Source organism: Pan troglodytes, chromosome 14 (genome assembly GCF_028858775.2).
Source record: "Pan troglodytes isolate AG18354 chromosome 14, NHGRI_mPanTro3-v2.0_pri, whole genome shotgun sequence".
Classification (NCBI taxonomy): Eukaryota; Metazoa; Chordata; class Mammalia; order Primates; family Hominidae; genus Pan; species Pan troglodytes.
In genome coordinates, this window is record NC_072412.2 from 107,959,050 (window position 1) to 107,977,879 (window position 18,830).

At 37.5% G+C, this 18,830-nt stretch overlaps 1 protein-coding gene across 1 annotated transcript in view; it reads right to left on the reverse strand.

Moving 5' to 3' along the window:
• FGF14 (fibroblast growth factor 14) overlaps positions 1–18,830 on the reverse strand; it is a 693,562-nt gene that overhangs the window by 640,082 nt on the left and 34,650 nt on the right. The gene's annotated exons all lie outside the window — the stretch shown is intronic.

Genomic DNA, 18,830 nt, shown 5'->3' on the forward strand with positions numbered 1-18,830 from the left:
GTGTAAAATTATTCATTTATGCAAAATAATTCAAATGTCCCCTGTAGAAAGATGAGTTCCAAGAAATCAGTTACAGCTCAGAAAAGGATCTAAAAGTCAGATATTCCCTAAAAATGTGTTACTATAGTCGAAACAGCATATAAAATGTTAAGAACTCTACATTATTGACAACCATGGTATATGTAACCTAGCCTTAAGGAACCAGTTTCCTAAAAGATCAGCAGCCTTGGGAGATGTTACGGGATACAGCACGAGGGAAACTGAGTCTCCTGTAGTTTGAAGCAAAGAAAAAACAGACAACCAGTGAGAGATGAAAAAGAAAGAAGAGGCATTTCTCCCTCCATCCATAGTGCAGAATGTGAATTAAGGAAGACAATTAAGGACTACAGGAAGTGAGCAATGCCAAGATGAAACAGAAGCAGCCAACATAAGAAAAACTAAGGGTAGCAAGCCTGGGCATAGAGAAAATCACAAAGATAATCGAGAAAAGTCTAACACCAGATAGCAGCAAAGGTGGGTTATTCCAGAGCAGTGGTTCTCAAAATGTGACGTCTTTGCAATGCATCAGCATCACCTAGAAACCACAGTTTGAAATATAAAATCCCTCTCAGCCCCACCTGGGATCAAATGAATCAGAGAGATCAAGAAACCAGGAAACTGAAGAAGAATCCTCCCCCAGCCCAGGCTGAGCAATTTAGCCGGGTGTTGGGTTTGTAGGAGGCCACATCAGACACGGGACCACTTTTCTTTACCAATTCTTTTTCTCTCTAACCTCGTTTGCATGCCTTTAGCAAAAAGGTACTTCTTACTCAGCAATCTTCTCTTCCTGGAAACTGATGCCCAGATTTCTATCCCAGTGCTGCCCTCTGGTTTTATCTAGACCACTGGTTCTCCACTCTGGCCATTTTGCCCCTCGAGAACATATCACAAAGTGGGAGACCTTTTTGGTTGTCAAAACTGTGAGAGTGGGGTAATGATACTAGCACCTATTGGGTAGAGGGCAGAGATGCTGCTAAACATTCGGCAATTCACAGGAAAGCTCCCCACAACAAAGAATTCTCCAGCCCAAAATGTCACTAGTGCTGCTGTTCAGAAACCATGATCCAGATCAGTTGCCCCGGAAACTACATTCACACCAAGCATCATCTCTTTGCTCCTCCACTCCTCCAGCTCAAACTAGTTCCAATAGCACTGTGAAATCCTGGTTGTGCTGACATAGTCAATTTCCCTTTATACCCAAACTTCTCCGTGTCTGCTCTCCATAGGCTCAGTTTAATTACATGTGGCTTTTCTCAGGCGACACAACCCTCTCAGCTGCATTCTCCATGTCATTGATGAATATAATATTCATTCTATTGCTTACAAACCCCAAAAGAGAATTGATGTCATGTTATTAGCAGTCATGTTTTCTGATTTGAACGTGTTGAACAAGCTTATTAAGAGAGTTTCCATAATAATGCCACTTATCAGGAGTCATAAAAATCTGCAAACTTTAGCTCCAGAAAGGTAATAAAAATGCATCTCTCCAGAAACAGTTTTGACTTTCTTTTTATCAATAGAAACTTCAAAGTCAGAAGTCTGAGAAGTGAATTTTTCTAGAAAGAAAGTTAAAAACCCTGAGCATGTTTGATTCCTTGGTTTTACCTAAATATAACATATTATGAACCCATGGGTTTAGGTTAAAGTAGGACAAATTCTGGGAATATGTACTTTCACTATATGGGAAATTGTGGTGCAACAAATCTATAAATATTTTTCAAATATTACTTTCACTAATCAGTAGTCCCATGGAAATGATGAACCTCATTTTTCTCCTCAGAATAAAGCTGATACTAAGGGGGGAAAATTATAATTACACGTGTGCACGCACACTGAATTATGCTGCACTGTTTTCAAATACAAACCTGAGAAGAAAATGGAGAAGAGACAAGAGTGAATATGGACTATGGTGACCTGTTAAAAACACACACTTGTGAAAACATTCATTAATAATAAATTAACACACATTTACCAGATCCTTATATGACAGCATACAGCAGGCAATTTAACCTCAAAAATTCAGCCAGGAGTTTGACATCAATCTGAGCAACATAGTAAGACCTCCGTCTCTACAAAAAAATTAAAAAATTAGCCAGTGTGGTGGCACATGCCTGTAGTCCCAGCTACTCAGGATGCTGAGGCAGGAGGATCCCTTGAGCCCAAGAGTTTGAGGTTGTTGTGAGCTATAATTGTGCCATCGCACTGCACTCCAGCCTAGGCGACAGAGTGAAACCTTCTTTAATTAAAAAAAAAAAAAAAAAAAATCATCTCCCCAACAGGCTTAAAGAAAGAATCCATGAGCTCATGTGGAGCAAAGGCAGACGCCTTGTTATACTTCCTGCCCATGTGGAAACTCTGATGGGTCTTGTTTTCCCAACTCTCTTCCTATCTTGTGTAGTTAACTTGCACACCCTCCTTAGCAAACTGCAGAACTTTTTAGGATAAATAAAAGTCCTCTTTGTACTTGGCAAAAGTCAAGCTGCCTGCCATGGCCTTTGTATAGAACACAGGAAGGGGCTGACCAGTCAGCCGACAAGCACTGTACTTCTTGACAACTGTCCACGTATTCAGGTGTAAAATGATGATATGGAAATTCAAAGGACGCTATGTGGGAATAACAGAGCTTCCACTGAAGTAAGGAGTGGCGTAAGATGCAGCCATATTCATACAAGTTTCTCTGGAATGTCTATTCATCTCCTGCAAGCTTTCTACATAAGCGTGGTCACTGGACACGGCCTCCCTCTCACCAAACTCCAGGTCATTCCAACCTAACTTGCTTCAGGGAGCAACAGATTCTCCTCTTATGGGGGTGGAGGTATCCACCACAACACCCACGTTGCTCCTCCTCAGACCTGCAGGCCAGCACTGGGTACTCTCTTCTGCTTCTCACCACTAACTGCTAAGGGCTTCCTCTCCTTTCTCAGGCCTCGTGGAAATCTCTCCCCATCTCCCTTTCTACCTCTCTTCTAACTCTTGCCTCAGGAAAATTATTCTTCCTCCTTCTGAATCTCTCATTATATTTCTTTCCTATGTGAATCAAAAAGACTAAAATTTTGTAAAAAGTACAGTTACAAGTATAATAAAATTATACCCAGTTAAAAACCCAGGATTTCCCTTTGGAACCTAAATCATAACAGAAAAAAAAAACAATCTTCTTCCTCATCTTTCTCTAATTAAATGTGCTTTCTTTCCCCTCGAACATGTCTTCAAATTACATTCTTTATTCAGGTTTACAGTGTCTCCTTTGCCTGAAATTATATTTTAATAGTTTTTCATTGGAAATCTTCAGAGAGTATTTAAATTGAATTAAACAGGGTTTTGTGGGTGTATTAGTTATGGGTAACTAGTTCCTGCAAAATTCAGTGGCTTAAGACAACAAAGATGTATTATCTGACAGTTGCTGTGGGTCAGAAATGCAGAGCGTCTTAGCTGGGTGGTTCTAGGCAGTGAGGCTATCAGCAGGCCTGCAGTCTTCTCAAGGCTTCACAGGGACTGGCAGGTCCACTTCCGAGCTGGCGTCTTCACATGGCATTTGGTCAGAGACCTCCGTTCCTCACCATGGGGGCCTTTCCACAGGCCGCCTGAGCATCCTCAGGATGTGACAGTTGGCTGGCCCCAGGGTGAGGGATCCAGGAGAAAGGGAGAAAAGAGAGCCAAGGTGGCTTTTGTCATCTAGTCTCTGAAGCCACATTCAGTTGCCTCTGCTTTTTTCTTTTTTTTCTATTTGTTAGAAGTAAGTCACTAAATCCAGCCCATGCTGAAGGGAGAGGAATTAGCTCTACCATTTGAAGGTTTTGTCAAAGAATTTCTGAACATATTTCAAACAACCACAGTAAGCAGGGCTTGAATGCAAGTCCCACTTACGACATTATTTCCACTGGGGAAAAAGTGTTCTGCAACCTAACTACAAGCAAATGTTTAAAACGCAGCTTTTTTGGTAAAGGAGATACACCTCATATTATATAAATATGGCTGGGACGTTGTCAAACATTATGGTGTATTACTGAGCCTTTGAAATGTACTGAAAGCTGCAAGTTTATAGATTTCATCATTATAAAATACCCAAACAACCACAATATCTGTACCTTTATACACACACACACACACACACACACACACACACACACACACACCTGCAACATTCATTTGAAAATTGAAATACCTACAGAATAGCTATAGGGTTCCATAGAGAATAACAGGATTGGATGACTCCTTGAGGAAAACATGGGGGGAATTTTAGCTACTAAGGAGACAAGTTGTTTTAATAAATGGCTCATAAACCTTATTTACATTTACTCAAACACCAGGACAAGTCCATCATTAGCCATCAGCAATTACATAAACTAGGGATTCTTTTAAGATGTTAAGATATAGTTAGCCAGAAAACAATTTGTCTTTAGGAGAGAAAAGTTTTCCTCTCAAAATATCCTCTCTTATAATAGACTGCTCTAATTCTCACTCCTCTTCCCCTTCCCATTGCGCACCTCTGCTATCCTGAAAGAGTCTTGAATCAAGAGTTTAGATTTACTTTCATCTTCTATAAACACTATGTGAATGGATATAGTTTAAATTCCAAAATGTCTTGTCTATAATAATTGGAGTCCAGTGTCAAGTCACAAGGAATTGAAAACCATTATATCTAAAAATAAAAGCAATATACCTAGTAAAAATGTATATTGGACTCATGGAAAAATATTAGACATAGTCACGAAAGCAGTGAGGCATAAAGAAAATACAGTTTGCTAATAAACTTCTTGTTTTTCTGTCTTGCTGTGCATTCTCTCTCAATCTCTTTGCCATCTCCCCTTCACCATCCAAGTCTTCACTGTTGGTGTCATTCAAAGTTCTGTGTATCGTTTCTTGTCTTCTCATCTAAAATACTTGGTGATCTCATCAACCCCTGTAGCTTCAATACCAGTTCAATGTGATCACCCCAAAGCTGTGCCTCCAACCTAGGCCCCTCTTCTAAGCTTCTGACATAGATACCCAACTGCCTTCTGAAAAGCTTTACCACAATGTCCTAAGCGGAAAGCATTATCTTCTCCACGGAAGTTCCTCCTCAGGTGCCTCCTGGTACAATCACGCTGTAATTCAAGCTTCCTTTTCACACCTCCAGTCCTCTCAAATTGAATCAGTCCCCAGTACTCCCACACTCTGCCTTCTTGCAAAGTAGATGGATCACTTCAATCCATCCTCACTTCCTGGACCTCGCTACCTCCCACTTAGACTACTGATTGCAACAGTCTCTTCATTCACTCTTCCCATCCTACACTCTCGACCCCTCAAATCTATTCTCCACCCTGCAGAGTGTTTTTCCTAACTGTATTAGTCTCCTATTTAAAATCCTTCTGTGGCTTCCACTTCAACCATCAGGCTCTTCTAAGTTCATTTTGATAGTTATGGGAAGCCTACTTTGACTTCATTCTCATTTCTTCTCTAGGTTCCCTTCTGGTAGCTTCCCACCCTGAGCCTACATTCACCATGTCTGTTGTATACACTTTTTGAAAGGCAAATAAATCTCAGGACCCCAAAATCACTAAGCCAAAGGGAAATGTCAAGCTGGGAACTTGCTCAGGCAAAGCTGCCTCCCATTTTATTCCTAAATAAGATAACTACAAAGATTAAAAAAGCTACATACCCCCCTCACAATTTGCCCACTAGGAAATTCCTTTTGGGACTCAAGATCTTTATCTTAAAGGAGTTCAGTTGGATTTCACCTTGGCAATGTAAATTGATAGCTTATCTTCACAGCTGCGGAACAAAGGACAGAACTCAAAGTCATCCCTCTGCTCATCTGAGGCAAATGCATATCTGATTGCTTCTTCTCACCTATTGTTTATATAAAAATGTACATTCACTGAGCCAGACTAAGACAAAAGTGACTCTTCCTCTACCCCCTCTCTCACATGTAAATTCTGTATTCAGTGAAAGGCTGATCAAAGACTCAAAAGAATGCCACTGTTTGTCTCTTACCAATCTATGACCTGAAAGCCTCCTATCCACTGCAAGTTGTCTCACCTTTCCAGACCAAACCAATCTACATCTTACACATATTGATTGATGTCTCATGTCTCCCTAAAATATAAAAAACCAAGCTGTACCCCAGCCACATTGGGCACATGTCATCATCTTGAGGCCCACAAAGAATTTCCTTGTAGGCAAATTGTGAGGAAGGTATGTAGCTTTTTTATCTCCTGAGGCTGTGTCATGGGTGTGTCTTTAACCTTGGCAAAATAAACTTCTAAATTGATTGAGTCCTATCTCAGATACTTTTGGTTCACAACTTCAACAATATTGTTGAAAGAATCATTTGCACTTCCCTTTATATAATGTGTTAAATACACACCTCTGTTCTTATTCTCTCTTTGGAGAGAAAGTGTTTTCCTTCCTATATATTTGGTAAAATCTGTTCATCCCTCAAGACCTAGTTTGAGTTACCTTATTTGTAAAAACTTCCTTGACCTCCCCTCACATCTCAGCTGCAGCTGGTCATACCCTTCTTTGTGCGATCAAGACCCATATTCTTACATATTTTGTAGCCCATTTCACACTGTCATGGAACTATTTGCCTTTGTGACAGTCTGCAGGGCAAAAGGTATGTCTTTTTCACCTCTGTATTTTCTGTATCTACTACCTATTACTTAAAAGGTATCCAATGAATGTTTGTTGAGGGATGAATGATGGAAGTAGCAAAATGCAGTAACAATAATGGAATAATAGACTGACATGTTTTCTAACACAGATTCCAACGAAGCATGGACTTACATAGATCCTGACAAAAAACAAATGCATTAGGCTTTGTAGGTCACATTAACGACTGTTCAATGAAATTTGCACAACCATTATATTTCACAGGTATCCCTGCACTCACAATACTGAAGGCCTCCATCTATAGTTGCTTGGATGCTGGTGACACATTCCGAAGAATGAGTCAGTGAGATATGTCCAGACTAACAAGGTGTTGCTGTATTACTGAGGCCTCCTCCAGATGGTGATTCCTGGAAAGTTAAGTATGTGCTGCTTGCTGGAAGTTTGCAGCTTTGACACAGTAGGAATGTTTGCCTTAGGACAGTGGAAACTCCCCATCTCGTATGACACAAGGTGTGTGAAATTGTTACCCCAAATAACACAATCTGCCCTTCCCATGAATTCATACAAGCATGAGGTATTCTGTAGAAGGAACAGAATTTTGAGTAACTCTACTCAAATTGTTAAAAAAATTACAATTTATTAATAACAGTATAGTCTCCACCGTAGTTTGTGTCTTCATACTCTGAAAACCTTGTGCAGAATATTTTGAACATAATGTATGTGAATATATTTAAAATAATTCTTCCTTCGATTAATTTTTCTAAAAATTACAGAAAGTACTCATATAAATTCAACAAAATAATGCAATTATAGATTATCTTAGGACTAATTCAAGCCTAAGATTTTTTTCCATCTCAGGTAACAACCTATGCTATTAAAACCTCATGTGACTTTGCACAGAGAGAATAGCAGTTGAGTTAGCACAATGTCCCCGTCTCTCCCAGACATCAATTTAATTGCCATTTAGAAGTCACTTGCTCAAGATTATTATTTTTAGAACTTTTCACAAAATAGTTTCACTACCTAACATTAGGTCATAACATTTTTAAGTGGAGAATTGGAGAAAAATAAAGAGATGAACATTTTAACAAAGGTCAAAGAAAGGAGACTTAAATGATTACTTGCTGATAAGCACTTAAAACATCTCAGCTGAATGTAAAGCTAGACCCAGAAAACATCACTTCTTCCTTAATACAATTCTTTGCTCCTTACTAAGAGCAAAACTTTTTAAAACGCAACCATGCAACTTTAAACAACACTGAAGAGTTCTTCGCAAGAGAAGGATAACTCTGAAGCAATTAGACATAAATCTAGAACTTCGGGTGTGAAAGAGTTGTAATTGCTTTAAAAATATGGGATTCAGAAAGTTAATGCCTACCTCTTGCCTGACAAAACATAGTGAAGGTTCATATGTCAGTCAACCACATAGAGTACATTAAGCTTCCCCACCAAAAAGTTATATGTTACCTAAAATCTGTCATTATTATTAATGAAAAACCTTGAAAATTTGCTAAAGATCTGATGGTCTAAGAGGCAGGAATGCACCAATGCCTGAGGGCAAGATTGTGCCTCTCTATCCTCAATGTCCAAGTCCCACTGTTTACTGTCCCATTGAATCACACAACTGGGACACAACCCAATTTCCAATAGCAGGGCATCGGTTACATAAATTATTTGATTACTTTTAATAGTATTATTATTTATATTAAAAAGATTTATATTCTGGAATACCCAGCAGCTGTTTTTAAAATGAGCTAATTCCCAATATACTGACATGGACTTCTGAGACTGGAAGATAATTATAACTTATTAAGTAAAAAAAAAAAAAAAAATGCCAGAACATGTAAAGTATGATTTTAATCTATAAAATGCATATATATATATACACAAACAGATATTCATATCTGTAGATACTTCTTAAATATCTAGAAAGTTCCATTTCACACTGTTAAAAGAGACTATTGCTAGGAAGTGGTGGAGGAGCAGGGACTAGTGTACATTCTAAATCATAAAATCTGAGCTGTTTAATTCTAACACAGGCTACTTCCATTATAATGTTTTTTTTTAAATGAAAGCATCTGAGCTCTTAATCATGGTAAACTCCTCACATTCCAACAAGGACACCAGGTTGCACATCTCGAGGGTGTAGGATGTACATTACACATCTTACATCCCTCATGGTCCTTCACAGTGTACTATGTAAGATCCCCAGGAGGAAGGAGCCACACCTGCATGCACACTCCAGAGCTTTCTGAAGTGGGGCCCAGAGGTCTCCTCTGGGAGAGTGTGCGAGGGCACTGACAATATGTCTGTCAGGATACACGGAAGTTCTACCAATAGCAGTAGCCAAGATCCAGAAATAACAGAATAAGAACTCCAGAATTAAATATTTTAATATTTATTTGTTAAATATTTGTTTGTTAAAATGCAACTCAATGTAGCTGTTAAAACAGTATGTTCTGCAGTCAGACTGTCTAAATTTGAATCCTGAATCCATCAGCTATTAGCTAGGGGACTTTGAGCAAATTAAATAATTTCTCTATGTTTCAATTCCATAGCCTATAAAATGTGGACAGAAATAATAGGGACATTGTGGAGTTTCAATGAGTTAGTATAGATGAAGTGTTTAGAACGGTGCCTGGACAATCATGTGTTCAATAAATGTCACTTTTTGCTAGTGTTCTTGTCTGGTAGGCAAGGTGTTATTATTGAAAATGGGTTCACTGATTATACTCACTTTATAAATGTCTCAAGAATAGCCACATTCACAGAGAAACACACACACTAGCCTTCAAGGTCTAGCTTACCGTCCTCTAGAGCAAAATGTACATATCTGTAGACACACAGGAATTATACCAGCAGTTACACACCAAACAGTTGTATGGGCAGAGATATTAGAAGGGAAAGATTTTTCACCAACAGCAATCAGATTATTTCTATTTTGACCAGAGTTATTTCCAATTTGACCTCACATTAGGAAAATCTTATTTTTAATGGGCAAAATTTTGAACTTTATATTTAAAACTCTTGAACTTTATATTAAAATTATTTACCTTTAAAAATTATATTAGAACATAATTTTTTAAACCCTTGGTGTCCTCTAAATAATGATTGCATATTAACAGTTGAAATATGAATCATTAACAAAAATGTGTTTCATGTATGTATTTTCAGGAATACATTAATTATATGAAACAAGTAATTTATCATCACTGTCTATGACCTTCACTGAGGGCCATTTTTAATTAGTGTTTGTACTTAGTAGACATTGACACCATAACAGTTATAAAGATTTTATATTCCAATACATCCCAGTGAATTTAAGAGGTTTCCTAACTTACAGGCTTGTAACTATATACTGTTTTGCTAGGAGGACTGAAAACAGTTTGGTGCCAATAAACCAGCAAAGGTCGAGAGTGCAGTGAAGACTGCACAAGCTGTTAAGGCCCAGTTCACTTTATGATTTGAGGTCATCAGTTAATCTACAAGTAGTATCGTGTACATCTGTGTGTGTGCGTATGTTCTGACCTGTACTCCACCTGAAAACACAATATAGTGTGTGTTTGTTTTTACTTCCCTAACACAAAACCATTCTCTGCATGGACCACAAAATATGTCTCTTAACAAAAATTAAAGATAATGAAGATATTGGAAAGGTTGCAGATTATAAAATTTTCTTTTTCAAATGTTTTAAATGCTCATCTGAGATTAACTCTATAATGAATGGAGTTAAACCCTAGAAAAATCTTCATTAGTCAGATTCAGATAAGATTTATAATCTGATACATGCCAGCCACAAGGAAAATGTGCATCACCACTATTCATAATAGCGAAGACATGGAATCTACCCAAATGTCCATCAGTGATAAACTGGATAAAGAAAATGTGGTACATATATACCATGGAATACTATGCAGCCATAAAAGGAATGAGATCATGTCCTTTGCAGGAACATGGATGGAGATGGAAGCCATTATCCTCAGCAAACTAACGCAGAAACAGAAAACCAAACACAGCATGTTCTCACTTGTAAGTGGGAACTGAACAATGAGAACACATTGGCACAGGGAAGGGAACAACACACACTGGGACCTGTCAGTGGGGGTGGGGGGAAGGAGATCATCAAGATAAATAGCTAATGCATCCTGGGCTTAATACTTAGGTGATGGGTTGATAGATGCAGCAAACCACCATGGCACACATTTACCTATGCAATAAAGCTGCACATCCTGCACATGTATCCAAGAACTTAAAATTACATTAAATTAAAAAGAATATGTGCTTCACATACAACAGACAAGGATATAAACTATTGTTGCACCTTAATATTTCTTTCCATATTATCATAATTTTTAGTATATAAATTTCTGGCCACATTTTGATGATGTAATCAAAATACCACAGAAATCTGAATTCCCATACATCTTGCTAGTTTTCACTTTTGCATTTCTTTCTGCGTAACACCAGCTAAAAGGCAGCTCTTCCACTATTCAGTTTCCCTAAGGAAAAATAATATGATCAATTTGAAAATTGGTAACAGTACATCTGAAGATGTACAGTGGTTTAGTTAAAGTTATAAGCTGCTGTTCCAAATTAAAACTTCATTTTTAGCCCTTTATATCTCAGTGAAATTCTCTTATTAAGTGAAACTTTGCATTAAGTTGAGTAGGAAAAAGAGAATTCACTTCCTTTATATGTTAACTTTCTGAAAATCTCAACATAATTCCATTGGGAAACTACTATGGTGGTTTAGAAGAGAAATAAACCAAAATCAACTTTATGTTAAAAAAAAAAAAAACAGTCCAAGGGGAAAATAATTTGCTGTGTTTACAATTTTTTTCTAAGCCCTAAAAATAACAGAAGGAAATCTTATAGTATACAGAATAACATAGAATGAGTAGACTGGATTTTGAATAAAAATATAATTTCAACCAAAAAACACGATGATGTCTTTAAAACAAAGCTAAAGAGCTATAAATATCAGAAGTAGCTATAACACATAAAAATATGGATTCATTACTCATTTGCCCCTTCAGCCATTCTAACTTCACTCTTATTAAGCAATAATTAATACTACTTAAAGCCACTATCTTGGCATACACACAAAAAGGATATGCTATGTGCAAAATCCTCATTTGAAGAAGGATCAAGATCATCCCTTTCATCAGCTTGTGGTGATTTTAAAACTATGGCATAGCATACAATTTCCAGATGACCTTGTTGGGAGCAGTCTACATGTTTGAAAATTAGCCTACAAAATAATTAAATTACTTGCCCCAAAATGTGTGCTACTTATATCTGCTCAAAGGTAAATAAACCCAAGCATGTTGATCTAGATGGCAGCATCGTGACTGAAAATATTCCCTGTCATGGATGAGGTAGAGCAGGTTAAAAAGAAATGACAGAGCTTGACTGTGTCCATTAAAAATTAAGGAAATAATTATGAGACAAATAAAATAGTATCCCATGCAGTACTAGCTGCTTGGTAAAATGATTACCCTTAAGAGGTAGTACAAGATGAAAATATAAACTCTCAATTAGAGTTTACATAAATCACAGGTAATACCTCCACAGTAAGTTGAGAAAAATTAGCGAGAAGAATACAAACACCTTTTGAAGTCAATTTCAAGGAGCAAATTTATCAGACTGTCCAGTCAACCATTCACACCTGTCTGAGAACACTTCTTAGATGGACTTTTACCCTCAGTCAAAATACAATTCTTATGTCCTCATGTCTTAACCAAGCCAGTTCCCACTGTAAACTCCATTCTAAACACTGGACAGTACACATACTTGTGCGTGCACACACACACACATACACACACACACGAGCCACAAATTGCAAAGCAAAGAAGGCCATAAATTACAAAGCAAAGAAGGGATTAGATTGCTGTATCATTTGAAGGTAATTCTAAAATATCTCCCAGTGAAATTATATCCTTGTCTAAATTGGAGAACTTTAAAAAAAAGAGTGCATGTTAAGATCTCCAGGTAAAAATTACTAAGCAAATGGTATCTCAGTGTCTTGATTGTAAATTAAAAAGTTATATAATACAGCAATATTAATTGATATGCTCTTTTTTGAGCATCTCATTTCAAGACAGACCATCAAATCAGAGCGGTTTCAAAGAAAAGCAAATGTCATCATCAACAGCAAGTCAGAGGCTCAGCACTCTTCACCTGGACTTGTCTGTGGTCCAGGAGAGGAGGTGAGCCAAGAACAGGCAGAATATTATTCACCTGAAGGACATCAAGTTGGAAAAGACAGCATGGAGAAGAACGGAAGTTAACCTGGCTTCAAAGCCTGATGCCCAAAATGTTCAAAGCATTCAGGTGCCAAAATGTCTTAGGAAATGGTGCCTAAGATGTAGACTGGCCATGGGGATTTTAGGTCTCAGACTCCAGCCAAGCTGTGTTGGTTGTGAATTTTCTTTCATAGCACACGTACAGGCCAGTACTACAGGAATTTGTAACAGAATCCACTTCCAGAAATGCTGCTCTGTTTTCCCTGAATGTTTTCTGCACCGTTTGCCACTCCCTCCTTATTTGCCTTCCCTGCAAATGCTGTTGTTCCTCAGTTCCATGGTTTCAGCTATGAATTCATGTGGGATTCATTTCCAAACTTTTGTCTTTACCTTTGAACACTATTTTGAATTCTAGACCCTTAAAACAACTTCAGATTTCACATCTTCCAAACTGAACCCATTGGATGTGTTCCTTGTATTCATTAGGTTATGATTTTAACTGATATAACAGAGAACCTAATAGCATTTGCTTGAACAAGATAGGATTTTTTTTTTTAATCTCTCAAATAACAGTGTGGACATGAAAAGCAGTCCAGGGCTGACATGGTGGTTTCATGGTGTCAGTAGCCCAGTCTCCTTCAGTCTTCATTGTCTCTTGGTATCATGTCCTCTTGTCAATTTCCTTGGCCACTGCCTTGGTTCAGGACTTCATCTTCTTATTTGAAGTATTGTCGTGCCCTTCTTCCTGGGGCCACTGCTGCTGGCAGTGTCCTCACTACTGCCAGAAACTGATGTGATCTGTTTGTTCCAGAAGACTCTAAATTCATTGCCATGATAGTCCAGGCCCTTATAATTATGGCCTGGGTTTAACCGTTTCATCTCCATTTCTAGCCACTCCTAACACTAGGTCACCCTTTTACAAATACTTTACAAGCTTTCATTCCCTCGTGATTTTGCTGGGACTGTACTTTCCTCCTCACCCCTATTTTATCCTTTTTCTGGCTCATTATTATTCAAGCCTATGTCAAGTATTATCTCATTCGCTGAATGTTATCTCCTCTATGGACTCTTCCAACTTCTCTCCACCAAACTGAATTCAGTAAATGTTTAATGAGCATAATTCAAGGTAAGGAATAGAGATATTGAGATAAATAAAAGTGCTTCTGCTCTAAGAGGTTAAATATTTAGCAGAGGAGATGGAAACTTTACTCATTATAATATCTTATCAACAGGATAACTGCAATATGAACAGAATGATATGGGGGAAGTTAATCTTGCCTGCAGGCAAAATCAGCTGTTACCTCTATGTACAATAGCACTTTGTTGACATAGCACTTGTATGTTCAATAAATCTGTGTCTCTCTTTCTCATAAAATTATGAGTTTAGTGAGAACAGAACCCACGGTCCCCACACCACTATTTTATCCAATGCCAAAAGAAGAAAGAAAAGAATTTTATTTTGGTATTCATTTCTAAAGTCCATACAAGTATAGAAAAAAAATCAAATTTTAAATAACGATTTTGCAGGGTAAAATTTTCAAAATCAGATTAAAATAATAACTATCTTTATCTAATCATATCATGAAGGGAAAAACTTACATGTTAATTAAATCCACATGGAAAAGGTTACTTTATTGAAGTGTTGAAAAAGAGAATGATTTACTTTCTATAGGAAAAAAACTCATGAAAAATAGTGAGCATGTTAAGAATATTAAACCATTAAGGCATAAAAACTGACTTGACTTTAATAATATTTCATTGTGGTAACATGAAATACAATAAAATTCAATGTTTTAAGCGATATACACATCTGAAAGAAAAATGTTTAAGTAACAAAGAAATCGAAATGTAATTTTGCACCAATCACAGTCAAAATTAATATACTCTGAAATTCAAATTGAATGGCTAATCGACTTAACATTTAGATCAGTTGTGACCTCCAGTTATTAGAGTTGCTAATTTATTTATAGAGAAAACATACTCTTATTCACTGATTTAGAAAGAAAATATTCATTTGGGATGGCATTAATTTCCTCATTTTGCAAGGAAAAGAAAGTGATTCTGAGAGAGGTTGAGCAAGTTTCTGTATTTCACATGGTCAACTGGGAAATCAGAAATAGGACTCCAGCCTATTTGGATGAGATAAGAAGTATTAAGAGCTTTGTAAACTGTAAAGTGCTCTAAAAATGTAGGCACGGTACATGCTCAATTAGAACACTATGTGTTCCAGTACACCACCACTGCATTCTGTTAGAAAAGGCTCTTTTTCCCATAGCAGGATTCTGCCATTAAGATTAATGTTTATTATTATCATGAAAGAAGGAAAAACAAAAGGCATTTCTTGAACCAGAGAAAATATATTATTCTTTATTTCTCTAATGTGATGTCTCCATCATCTGCCTGTGACCGCTGTTGGGAGCTCTTTATTTGTCCTGTTGCCACTCTGAATAGTTTGATTGATTTCTTCTCTATCTGCTTCCACAAATGTATAGCCAAGATTCTTTACCTTCATGTCTAACATTTAACAGGGAGGTATTTCCATTTTTCAGGGGAATGGAACTCAGTGCCCTGCAGGATCCGGTCAAGCATCTTTCAATGGATCTTTTCCTGAAGAAAGATCTTGACTATTATTTTGTTGCATTTGAATATCTTAGCCCCCAAACACACTTTCAGCTTCCTTGTTTGCACCTGAGATGGAGGCAGAACTAAGCTAACAATTTTAGATCATTTGGGTACCCAGGTACATGGTTGTGGATCTGAAGGAAATTGTGTTATTGCTATTTTTTTATTATAAGGAAGATGCTGTAAGTGCCACTGGATTTTACACTAAACTTTTTAAGTCAATTTCAACAGGACAAATGTGCACATCTGTAATAATGCAATGCAATGATTTCCTTAGTGAACACTCAAATGATCAAAAGCACTTGTGCTGTAAAATATGTTTCCAGGCACCACGCTTGAGGTTTAAGAGCAACCAGGATGCTTTAGCATGACACTACTTTCATTCCAATTTGTTTTCATGGTTTTGAAATGTGTATAACAGGCCACAACCTCATGGTGGACTCAATTCAGCCTTAGAAGGTTGCTCACATAGTCACAGTAACTCCAACAGTAGTGGGGTTCTTCTATAGACTGAGTTTGTTCAGGCAGTTTCAAATTCCAGCCCTCCCACTTTAGCTCTTCACTATTTCATGCTTAAGAGTATTTCCTATTTACTACTCCTGAGAAAAAAGGAATTATGGCAATTGAAGGACTTCTCAATAGACATTTCTATATATTGCCAATTAAATCCAACAATACTTATGAAGTATAAACAGATCTGACTTTAGATTATACAATGGCAGAGACAGACCTTGATGACAAAGTCTAAGCAAGTTTTCAACAAAAGGCATCCACCCTTCACTGGAACCATCCACAGCACCGCAGCCAGTGGTCAGAAACCACGGTCTCTCCGAACTTCTCCATTCAGTTCCTCTGCAGTTGAGCATCAGCACACAACACAGCGCAAAAACAACTGTCTATGGGAGAAATGTCCAAAAAACTGGAAACCGCACACATATGGGCGAGATGCAAAACTGTTGCTTAGTCATAACATCCATGTGGCCTAAACTGTTCAGTCTGACCTGTTTCCCTAAGTGGGATGCAGAGTTAGCCCAGTCCCAAGTAAGATTTTTCCCTTAAAAATTTACCTAACTTCCAACGCTCTTGCTCTTTTTTGTTCCACGATCAGGACTCTTTACACCACTAGGTCTCTCCATTGTGGGAAGGTAATTTTCCATGATCTAATTATTAAGCAGGACCATCCCTCTAATTTCGGCATCCTTTTGGTCCCTTGAGCCAGGCAGTCACCAGGGAGAAACAAAGTTCTTAAGCTCTATCGAGTCACAGCCCCTTTGAGAATCTCAAAGTCTGGGTCCTCTAATCGGGAAAGTCCACACACACACACAGCCTAGGCATGACAGGATAGCACAGCATGGATCCTAGAGGGCCATGCCTGGACAACCAGTAGAGGAATCCATGGAAATGGAAAGATCTGAAGTCAACACCCCCAGATTCCAATTTTGGCTTTATCCTCGACTATGAAACCTTAAAAAAATCAATTAGAATTCTTTGAGCCGGTTTCTTCATTTACAAAACGGCGATAATAATTCCTGCTGCAGCCACCCCTCTGGATTCCACTCATAAAAATTATTATGTATATCAAAATTTTGTAATTATATTTCCCCATGCTTGTTAAAGTATGACTTTTCATTAGAAATTTTTACGTTATCTTTGATTCCTTGTTTTGCTTTGTCCACTAAAATCTGTTAGATGTTCCTTCACGGAATCTCTCATCAGTTCTCTGTCTCACTCACCTTGCTAAGGTCCTCATGTCTGAATTTCAGTCTCCACTTCCTTGGGGATCTCCTACTTCCAACCTGTTTATGTATATATGTGTGTGTGTGTGTATAGTTATAATTATAGTTACATATAGTTTATATATAGTTATATGTGGAAATGTATATGTGTCTGTATTTTTTGTATATGTAGACCTACAAAATTTGTATATGTTAATATAATATATAGTCACTATTTCCCTGACTTGGCTATATTTCTATGAGACAGCCATATTTCCAACAATAATATGTTGTTTGATCTAAACGATGTTCTCTCCACTGTCATTTGCCCAACTGTCAAAAAGTAAGCTAAGATAGAAAGTTTAGAGTGCATATATAGGAAGTGTTTGTTAATGGGGGTAGGGAGCAAACGGGCATCAATGGTTAGTGAAAAGGTTTTCATTAAGAAAATTTTATCTCACCCAACACAAGGTTATTAAAACAGCGATATTAAGAGAATGTTAAATCAAATAGAAATTGTATCCTGCTGCCTTTCACTGGAGTTCATAGACTACTGACTCGTACCCAGTCTTCCCCTCCTGGTACCCTGGGAAACACAAGATTGCCCAGCTTAGAGACAATCTCAGAAACATTGTACAACATTAAAGAGTAAATCATGAGTGATTGAAATACTTAAAAGCACAGTATATTATAACATGTCGTACCAGTACCAGTGGTCAAGATGCTGAATTATAATATTCCTTAAAACCATTATATTTGTAAACATAACCTGTTCTTTGATGAATAATCTAAGATTACTCACATAAAATGCTAAGGCATGGTATTCAGGACATGATGAAGCCTGCGACCTGCACGTGGATGTGGTGCTCACATGGTGGCTTCCTGTCCTGCACTGCGGGAGCCCCCTCTTTACACAATTATTCTCTCCTGCCTCAGCAGCAAGCACTGGCTGAAACACTGACAACATTCTCCTTGCAAAAAAAAAAAAAAAAAGCGGTTACTTCTAGATTCTGTCTTCCTCCTGACAGTAAACTCTTAATAAAAATGTACTTGGCTTGTTCTTTCTCAAAACTTCACAATATAATTTAAACTATAAAATAATCTCAAGCAGGTAATATCTTAAAACAGAAAAATACACATCTGATGGAAAGTAAATTTCAAAACTTCTCCCTTCTGAACTAGCAGAGTATATCATTTTTTAGTATAGACCTTCATACAGAGCTTGCCTAGAACTACAAGATTAAAGTAAATAATAAGATGTATTTAACTAAAATTTAATAACATTGTGTGGCAATTACTTTCTCATTTAGCTAACTTAAAAACTCACCGTTAAAAGTAGGAATTGTCCCAGAGTTGAGGGAAAAACACAGAGAAAGGAAATAATCCAAAAAGGTTTGTACTGTTATCTATTACCACATAATAAATTACCCCAAAACTTAGCTTCTTAAAATGGCAGTAAGCATTTATCATCTCACACAATTTCTGTGGGTCAAGAATTATTTGGGAGCAGCTTAGTTGAGTGGTTCTGGCCCGGGGTCTCTCATGAGTTTGCTGTTAAGATGTTGGCCTGGGCTCAGCCATCTGAAGGCTGACCTGGGTTGACTCACCCACTTTCGAG